General features: G+C 31.3%; 1 long non-coding RNA gene across 1 annotated transcript; it reads right to left on the bottom strand.

Annotated features, from left to right (window-relative positions):
• Positions 1 to 1,191: 1,191 nt before the first annotated feature.
• LOC106441407 lies at positions 1,192 to 7,936 on the bottom strand. The gene is made up of 3 exons (XR_007324784.1): positions 4,666 to 7,936; positions 2,590 to 4,574; positions 1,192 to 2,383 (listed from the first exon to the last, which is right to left on the bottom strand). It is a non-coding gene; the product is annotated as an uncharacterized LOC106441407 (long non-coding RNA).
• Between the last annotated feature and the right edge of the window lie 2,988 nt (positions 7,937 to 10,924).

Here is a 10,924-nt window from a genome sequence, read left to right as displayed (position 1 = left end):
ATTCTCATGAAAGAAATCGATAGGTTAAACAAATATTTCAAAATTTGTTGTGTTATTGTTTTGTCTATAAATTACAAAATTTATTGAATTGATATATTTAATTATTCCACCCTTAAATAATATTTTATTAAGACATTAGAGAACTATGTTTTGAGTTGTTTTGTCAAAATTGTACAAAAATCTATGCTTTTTCATATTTGTCGCGAAAATTTATACGTTGAACTTACTTTTACAAAAATTTAACTTTGTCACGAAAACAAAAATCTATGTTTTTTTCATATTTGTCAATGTTCTCACACTTTCAAAGAATATATTAGCTTAGTCGCTTACTTTTTTTTGTTTACAAAACAAAGTATCGGAATCTTAAAAGTTGATTCATATTATTGTAACGGTACATAAGAGTTTGTGATTACATACTTAGTGATTGGTGTACATGTATCCAAGAAAGTTTCAATGGCTTAGTGGTAACTGCCATATATTTATGTCATACTAACCTGGGTTCGATCCTTTCCTTTGCATTGTTTTTTTATTTTTTACGAAAAAATAAATGAGATGACGTGGCAACTTCGGATTCTCTAATTAGTTGATTTTACTATCCTACGTGGACAACCCTCTCCATGGCTTATATTTGTCTTTTTAGTATTGTATTGATTTTTGTTTCTATACTTCTTGTAATTTCTGTATTTCTATTAAATATTCGAAAAAGGTAATAAACTTAACATTTTACCCGAAATATAAATATATGGGTTAAGAACTAAAAATAATAAACAAATATTTGCAATAAAAGAAAGGACACAAATATTTATATTATGTGATTTTAGCGAGGAAAACGAGTCTAGAGAGACTGAGACGGTGCTTGGTAGGCCCAGCCTATCATGGTTCAGGCTTGTACTGTGCAATCATCTTCTCACAGAGTTCTCTTTTTAAGTCAGAGGCTCTCGTATCACTGAGTGGTTCTACTTTCTTTTATTCTCTTTCTGTGAAACAAGAATCTCTGATTATTCGTTTGATAGTACATACGAATATTATCATCGTGCTTACTTCAACAATTTCTTGGTTTTTGTTCATTTAGCTTTCTTGAATCACGTGACGACGGTGATCCCAAAGCAAACACGTGCGACCTCATGTGCCCATAATGACAAATTAATGTTATTTTATTTGTTGTTAACTCTTTAGACTACGTACTTATTCACCACTTTTTTTTTCTTTTTTTTTTCTTATTCACCACTTAATCACCTCTTAAGTTAATATATTACCAAATACTCTTTTTTTTTTATTCACCACTCTTATTATGTTAATTGAGATAATGTTACCCTTCTGACGATTAAGAGCATCATTATCCATGATACCCATTAAGGGTCTCTTAACCATTTTTTATTAGTATTTAAGGAGTTTATTAGGCTAAGAGACTTTGTTAAGAAATTTCTACTTTTATATCCTCCATTGCAAGTTTTTAATTTTAGAGTTCTTAAAAAAATTGTGCATTTCTCTTAACATCAATAACTTTGTAGATGATCTTCTTGTGTTACAAGTTACGTTACAGAAACTGGATTTGGATGGAGAAACAATGTAGTAAAAAAGGAGAAGAAGGTTCTGAAGCATACTAATCGAAATGTTGCCTTAGTTGCATCTCGGTTTCACTTTTCCAAGAAGCATGAGAGGATTGTCCTCTCATTCTTTTGCTCTTCTCTTTATCTTTGATCGCAGAGCCTCTCTTCTTGGCGTCCGAGTCCGGTAACGGCTGGTCATCACAAACCGGGCATACCATCCCTCTCGCGCTTGTATATGTTTTCAGCACTCCACATTGCAGACACATCCTAACATCATGAAAAGAAAACACTAATGAAGCTCGGATGTGATAATAGGAAAGAATATGATGAAGAGACTTAATTTATACCTTAAGAGATCTGCAGCTTCTTCTGCATTAGGATTGGTTGCAGTAGATATCCGCTTCTCACCATTCTCTGAAGATGGTGGTGGTGCATCGATATTGTTCCTTACTCTCTCATGGATCCCTACTAGTTGAGGTTTTGCTTCCACGACAACACTTATAAAACCAGCTGAAACAGTCAGTGCTTAACCGAGAAAACGAAACTAGATAGAGACAACAAACTCAGTTCCTGGTTTGCTATTTCACAATACGTATGCTTTAAGGTGTACCCAAACAAGCTTCTAAATCAACCTTTCACATCTATTTTCATGTTATCCCTCTATGATCCAGTGAACCTACTAAACATGGGGATGTGAATGGCACTGGTGGGGTACCTTTAGGTTTAGCTTTCTTCTTTTTGCGGGTAAGACGCTTAGCGTGCTCAGCATCTCTAGCTGTAGCTTCTTCATCAGCTTCTATACGGTTGTTTAGAAACTCAGGTGGCCCTGATATCTACACATAGAAGCAACACTATAAGCTTTCTCTAGTAACACAACCAGTTCACACACTTGAAACATCAACAAGATTTCTTTATCACATAAAAAAAAACCTAAATCTCAATTACACAAAGCTACAAATCAAATTAACTTTTCTTTCCAATCAATGATAAGAAATCATTTCAGATTCACCGCGATCTACAAAAAGAGAATGATGATGACCTGAGAGAAAACGTCGTTAGCTGAAGGAAGGCCCGAGTGTTTAGAGCCGGAGTGAGATGCAGAGAAATCGAACACAGACGAAGAAGATCCGTATCTTCCAACTCCGTGATTCTCATCATCGTCTTCGGAGTTCTCGTAATCTCTCTCCTCTGCATCTTCTTCGTCGAGGGGACCGATAGAGACGATGATTCCACCGAGATAGACGACGACTGGTTCCATCGACGAGAGATTCCGTCAACGAGAGATCAGATTCGAGGAGAGATGGCCAGAGACGGTCGGTTTTGTCGAGGAGTCAAGAGAGAAGAGCATCCGTCGAGAAAGAGAAGAGAAAGGTGAATGTGCGACGCGTGTCCCAAAAACCCGTCTCTTGTGCATTCTAATTAATATACGTCTCTTGTTTAATTAAGCAATTTTCTTTTTTTTTTAAAGCTAAAAACACTAAATACTGGTCATAAGAGACCGCGATGAGGCTGCTCTAACATGCAAATATGATGACTTTATGCTCACCCACTGTCCCTCTTGTCCCCCTTTTATAATACGAATTAACTGTTGAGTAATGTACAGAGGATATTCATGTTTAATTTGTTTTTTTTTTCCTAAATATGTTAATTATCATTTCATGTTTAATTTGTGGTTCAGTTTCGTTTTCAAAACCATTTTGTACTCAACTGTATGCAGAATTCTTAAAGACGATAACAATAGCTAGTGTTTTAAACCCCACAAAAGCACTAGCTAGTGATACGAGCCGAACCTGATCAACGAGCTAATCAATAATTAATGGAATAAGTTGTCGTAGTTGTGATATCTTGATATATTAAGCGAACCGGTCCACAAAAGTTGTATATATAATTTGAATATTTTTCACTAGTGTCTAGTTCGTTTTGATCTTAAATCCGTTGAATTCTAGGGAGTTTAAACATGAACAGAGTGACCGATCTTGCGGATCTTTAGACTCACTACAATACCCTGAAACGCAAACATATAAAATATATTTAACAAAGATTTGATTACTTGATTCCTAGTGAATTCAACCATTATAATCCATAAGAACGAAACCTTTCACTAAGTTTGTGGCATCTGCAGCCATGTCCCAACGCACGTACGTCCATGATTCAGCCACGCAAGCTTCTATACTATTTATCCTTTTACGTTAATTCAACGTGTTTGAAGATTGGGTAGCGAGAAGATGATATAGAATGGGCTTCTGTGTTTGTATTGTGAATATAATTATGGGCCGTGGGGTCTAGTCTCCGTAGAGAGACAGCGACCACTTGGGACAAATGTTTGGCATAGACAATGTGTCAGACATACGACATAAAACACATACGAGCGTCGTCTAGCCATTAGGAATGTTGCGGTGCGTCGGGAATCTGCGGTCTGGCCCTGATTGAGACACCCACTACAAGAAAAAAAGCTTTTCTTAGCGGGCGAAAAACGCTATCTAACGATACGATAGCGGTTTATGAAGCGCTGTATCATCGCCCGTCATAGTAGGTCAAGCACATTAGATAGCGGTTTTTCACGATGCTATCTTATTGTCATATATTATAGCATTTTTTTGTATGCAATTAAACATTCTTTAATAGTGTTTGTTTTTGTTATTATTTATATTAAAATTATTTATTTTATATTTATTTTTAGTTAATTATTGAAAAATAAAAACATAATTAAAATTAATTCATAGATTTAAAATTTCTTTATTAATTAAATTTATTTTTAATTAAATTGGATTACAAAAATATAAAAAGAAATCTAATTAAATAATAAACCAAAAGCTAAACTAAGCTTTAACCTAATTACTAACTAAACGCCGCCGCACCACCACCTTCGTTGTAGTCTTCATCTTCCAATCCTCACCCGTCGCACCACCACCTTCGTCGTTGTGTTCTTCCATGCCCTTCGTTGTCGCATCAATCCATGCCCTTTGTTGTCTTCTTAATCTTCCAGTCCTCACCCGCCGCACCACCATCTCTGCTCGCGACCACCTTAACAAACAAAAAAGTCAGATTCAACATAGAGAGAGAGAGAGAGAGAGAGAGAGAGAGAGAGAGAGAGAGAGAGAGAGAGAGAGAGTACCGCGAGTGTCGGAGTCGTCGACCACCTCAGCCGCGTCTCGCGGCGGAATGAGATTTGTCAGTATCATGAGAAATATCGATGCTTAGCCTCTGCTTCTAGATCTAGTATTCTTGATAAGAGAGAAGAAGATGGAGAAAAGATAAATCGACAAAGGGAGAGAAGATGAGTCATGGAGCAGAGATCTCGCGAGGGTAGAGAAAAATGGAGCAGAGATTGGCAAAGAGAATGAGGGGGCTAGTAGTGAATAAATCCTAAGGAGGAAGAGATGAGGAGATGAAGTTGTCTAAGAGAATGTGTCGAAAGATATGAGATCTGTTTGCTCAAAAAATTCCAAAACTGAATAAAAGAATAATTTTGGTCCATTGGATGAGGATCCTGTCATCTGACGGTGAAAAGCTCAATCCTTGTGCTTATGAACTAACCAATAGGAATTTTTTCTTTTAGTTGTTTTACTTTATTTTCACTTTGGACAGTAAAGTTTATTTTGGTAGTATTTTGGTTCTATATCTTCTTTGTTGTACATCGAAAGATTTTTTTTGTTTCTAATCTTTCTTTAATTTTAATGTTTATTATAAGTTTGATTAAAATTTTATGTTTAATTCATTTAAAGTAGATATGTACATAGTTCTAAAAACTTGAATTTTTTTAGATTTAAATTTAGATCTTAACCCTAAACATACCCTAAACTCCAAAATTCAAGATTTGCAAAATACACATATATATATATATATAAGTTACGACTAGCATGTAGTTAAAAATTGTAGTGTATTAAATTTTAGAAAAGTTTGATATGAATTTAGATTTAAAGTTTGGAGTTTAGAATAAAGTTTTGAGTATAGGGTTTGAGGGTTAAGGGTTTGGAGTATTGATTTAAGATTTGAGATTAACTTTTGAAAATAGTAATTTTTTAGTTTATATTTAAGATATGAAGTTAAATTTAAGATTTAATGTTAAAATTTTAGAATTTAAAGTTTTTGTTTAGAGTTTAGGATTGTGTTAAAAGTTTAGGGTTTAAATTTAGTGTTAAGGTTTTTGGAGGAAAATAAAATATAGTGAGTAGGAAAGTGAAACAAGGGTGAAAGGAAAAATAAATTATTTCACGCTTTAATTATGCATAGTGTTTCAAAACTGAAAGTGCTATGTATACTAGGTTTAGAAAAAAACGTTTACGGACCTAAAATCGGATCAACCAAAGATAGCGTTTGCATTTTCACAAACGCTATCTAAAAGTAAGAGGTATGTCAACCATAGCAAAATCGAAAAAAACGCTATACTGGTCTGCTATTAAAACCCAAATTTCTTGTAGTGACCGTAACAATTTCAGAAAGCCACATTTCCTAAGTTAAGGAGTTGAACTGGGCCGTAAAGTCTACATCTTAAATCCATTTATAAAAGTTGGACTCATTATGGATGAAGTAGCATGACGCAATTTAGATGAGACTTCTCCGATTTGGTAGATATGATTGATAACCTGGTTGATTGATCAGTTTTTATTTTTCGTTTATGGCACATGAACTTTGAAAGTTTTAGCATTATCCATAATCTGAGGATCGAAAATGTTCGAGCTAATTCCCTTACAAAAGAAGTTAGAAAATGTAATGTCATTTTTTCTCATGTAAATCAAACCGGTTTAGATAGAAATGGCTATTTAGTGACGTGACGAAAATTTAAAAATTGTTATTTGAGATAATTGCCCTATATTCTAATCTTATTTCAAGATATTATCAAATTTTATACTACCTAACTAAGTGCTCATTTATCCTAATTAACCTAGAGTTTTTTTGATAAAGAAAAAAAACGAGATAATGTATTACATATTACATTATTTTAGGTTTTCAGCAAAAAATAATGTATTACATTACTAATTTAAATTTCTTGCAAACATAAAGTAATTTAATTTAAAAAACCATATAGCGTAAAATTTATGAAATGAAACAACTAAAGGGACCCAAACATAGCTAACGTTCTAGAACTTTTGCTGACTGAACTTGATCCAGCCGTGCGAACACATAAATATTCTGATGTTCTGCAGTTTGCTACTCAAAATTACACCGGTAAGTAATCAATCGAATCTTTTGTGTTAGGTTACAGTTAACTAACTCTAGACTTTTATGAAGAAAAAAATTCTAGAATATCTAGAAGAATTGATGGTGTCAATGACTTTGTGGATTAAGGTGATGACAGATAGATCATAAAAGGTGTCCCACGAAAAACCGGGTGAACGGTCGCTAAACTCGCCACTATTTCGCCGGACCCATTCATCGCCGATTTGGTTTGGAGCCACGGAGGTTGGGACTTGGGAGAGTGGGGGCACAACTCGCTATGACTTCTAGTGAACTTGCCTTTAAGACAACGCTATTAACTTTTAGATATTTCGATGCATGTGTTACGCAGAGATGTGGGAAACGTGTAAGGTTGAGATCAATGGACAAAATGTGTACAGATAAATGGTCCCCTTAAAGGTTGTAAGAGATATATGGAACAGAAACTTCTTAGTATTCTTCTATTTCTTCCTCTATAATAGTGTATTTCTCTATTTTTTTCTTCTATAAAAGAATATTTTTACAAAATTCTTTTTTTATTTTATAAATGTTGCAAATTAACACATTTATTATAACTTTTAATTTTTTTCATAAAATTGCAATATTATTTAAATTAAATATTTTATTACAAACCACATTAGAAAATATTAATAAAACAAAATAGACATTATCTAAATATTTCATTACTATATTTTTCCCATAAATGGTCAATTAATGCATTCCAAAGTGAGAAATGAGCTTCTTTATCTTTGATTTTTCTGAATCAACTTAGAAACTCTTGGAACCGATTATCTTCATCATCTGGTATTTGTACTTCTGGTGGTGGAGCTTCTCTTCCAATACACTAGAAGAAGGAAATAAACAATTCTTAGAGAACCTAAAGAAGTCAAGTAAACAAAGACAAACATGAGTTGGAGATTCAAAGACAAAATTTTGCTTTAAAACAGATGAAGGAATTTTTTTTTGTATTTTGTGACGTAAATTCCATAGAAGATCCAAATGTCCGTGAACATTTCCAAGTAAAGAAAGCACATATTTTACAAAAGCGCAGTCACTAGCAACAAAATAAGCAAACTCTTCATCCACCCACGTCATTTGGACAATATTTTAACAATTTTTGTGGATTCGGAAGTAATTTACCGGAGTATTAAGTTGTTTCAACATGTTGTATTGATTAATATTTGAGTATTAAGTTGTTTCAATATTTAAGTTTAATTTTAATATGTTATCAATATGTAAAATTATGTTAAATTTTTAATAATTAAATTTTAATTAATAGTTTTAATTATCAATATAAAATTTTAGATATCATTCATTAAATAAAAAGTCTGACTTTAAAATAAAATAATTAGTATGTAAACATAAAATAATTAGATATTTTTTTTTTTTTTTATTTATAATTATAAAAATTAAAAATTAGTATGTAAACAAAAATCTGTGCATTTATATGTAAAAATTGTATTTCTTCATAAACATGTATTTTAGTTATAATCACAAAATTTAAAGGACTATTTTGTAAATAAAAAGGTACATCTCTATTATAGAGGAATGCTATTTTTTTCCTAAATATAGAGGAAAAAATAGCAATCTCTATTATAGGGGAAGAAATAAAGGTGGGTTGGAGTAGATTTTCCTCTATTATAGCATATAGAGGCAAATATAAGGGTGGGTTGGAGATGCTCTTAGAGCATATTTAACGGAAAATTCTTAGGGTGGTATTCTTAGCGGAATATAAAAACTCGTCTCTTAATTTTTAACTAAAAAAGCTAAAAACCGGTTCTCATATTCCGCTAAGAACCTCACCGTAAGAATCTCACATTAAACATGCCTATATCTAATTTTACCTATACGACCTCTCACATGCATAGCCTCTAAGGGGGTAATGAATATTCCCTACTTTCTCAAAATTACTCTGTGTATCTCTCTATCAATTCATTTATAAATAATGTATATCATACATAACTCAGAAATGAAAAAATTGCCAAACATACAAAAGGAGGGTTATGGTTCTCAAGTAGATTAGGATCCCTGGTTTCCAACAGCATTTTGAATCAACTATTCGTTTTTGTTTCGTACTTGATTCGTGCATGTATGTATCAGTAAACTATTTGTAAAATACATCACTATACCAACAATATTCATGTTTTGAGCAAATTGAACTCCTTGAGGTGATACTTTAAAATATTTGTGAATATTTTTCACATACATACTTATCATCTCTGATTGATAAAAGTATGTTTAATTATATGGTACCAGAGCCACCATTCCAACCTTAAATAAATCCTTTAAAAAATCGGACAATCGGACTCTCTTTTCTAACCATCCATGGGTTTTTGGAATAAGATAGATGAAACTAAAGTACAGTGAAAGCTCTATAAATTAATAATGTTGGGATTACACCAAAACTATAATTTTGTTATTATTTTATAGAGATATTAATTTATCGAAATACTAATTGAACCAAAAACTCAATTTGAGACTATAAATTTATATTATTTTATAGAGATTTTTAGTGTATATTAATTTATAGAGTATTAATTTAAAGAGGTTATACTGTACATAGTCATATAAAACAAATACTAAACAAAGAATGTCAAAAAGAAGCAAATAGTTTATTATACACAAATTTCTTTTAACAGGGACGTACACTGAACATTATAAAAAAACTAATCAAAAGTTTCAAAAATATTATATGTTTAAAGGAAAAATGTACACAATTGGGAGTTATTGTTCAAATTAGAAATTAAAGCGATGTTCTAATTAAGATCGTATTAGTATAAGCCCTTTGTCAAAAAAGAAGATCATATTAATATATTTAATTATATTCAACTCTTTCTATACTATTAAAGCAGAAGTCATGATTTTTTTCATGTGTGATATTTCAGAATGAACCATCATCTAGAATGTTTATAAAATTTTATATAATTTAATCATCATATCTTTTGATATCTTTATATTTTATTTAAAATATAAATAAATATTGTTCAAGAAAAATCTAAGAAAATCTTTTCAGAATCATTTTAAATTTTATTTCTGAAAATTAATTAATTTAAATTTAACTATCATAAAATACAATTAGAATTTCAAATTAATTTCTTATGAACGAAAATTAAAAATCATATAAAATATTTTTATTAAATTTTAATCATAATAAAAATTTAAATTAATTAATTTTCAGAAATACATTTTATAAAGATCTTAAAAGATTTTGTTAGAAAAAAATATTTATTTCTATTTCAAATAAAATAAAATAAAAAATCTTATCCAACTTTGTGTATTTCAAGCAATATTTCAAATAACATTTTTACTACAAAATTATTTTGCATGTACAATATATTATAGTTTATTTTTTTAAAAAATATTTTTGTTGTTTTTAACAATATCCCAAAATATTTCTTCTCTAATTTGTTGGTCCAATTTAATTTGACTTCCATATACATTTCGAACTTAGAAATAAAATTTAAAATTATGTAAAATAGTATTGTTACATAATAATGTTCTCAAAATAAATTTTATAGCAATAACTAATAACAATATAAGCCACATAAATATAGGCATTATAGAATTATATAATACAATATAAATTACATTAGTTTAGTGAATTTTTTTATATAAACCAAAATGTTTTAGTATAAGAAGAAAAAAATGTGCGGGTTTGTTTAATATTAGTCGATGAGTGAACACACGATTCTTATAAACACAATCACCCAAGAACACTCAAAATAATATGGGTTTCACTCATCGACTAATATTAAACAATCGTGTGTATATGCCAGTTTGATAATCTATAAAAGTCTTCAAAACCAATCATACATTTTAACACTAAATAATTATACTATTACAAACTGAGAAAACTAATCAATTTATAACGTCAAATTTAGTATGTTTCAATTGTATATATAAAATATTTATGGCACACGGATATCCATATATATTAATTGAAGAACATTTGAAAAGATGTAACCTCAATTTTGTAATAATTAAAAAAGATCTCTTGCTTATGTGTCAATCAATTAGGTAGGCCTGGGCATTTTACTCGGACCCGAAGACCCGAACAGGAACCGATCCGAAAATACAGGTTCGGGTCCGGGTCCGGGTCCATGCTAAGTACCTATTGGGTCTTTTTTTTTGGACCCGCGGGTCTTGGTTCGGGTCCGGGTCCTACCCGAGACCCGTTCGGGTACCCGAAGTACCCGCAAATAATTGTATATACTAGG

The sequence above is a fragment of the Brassica napus genome, chromosome C6 (genome assembly GCF_020379485.1).
Source record: "Brassica napus cultivar Da-Ae chromosome C6, Da-Ae, whole genome shotgun sequence".
NCBI lineage: Eukaryota > Viridiplantae > Streptophyta > Magnoliopsida > Brassicales > Brassicaceae > Brassica > Brassica napus.
Note: the sequence above shows the minus strand (reverse complement) of the source record. Positions and strands in the feature narration are given on the sequence as shown.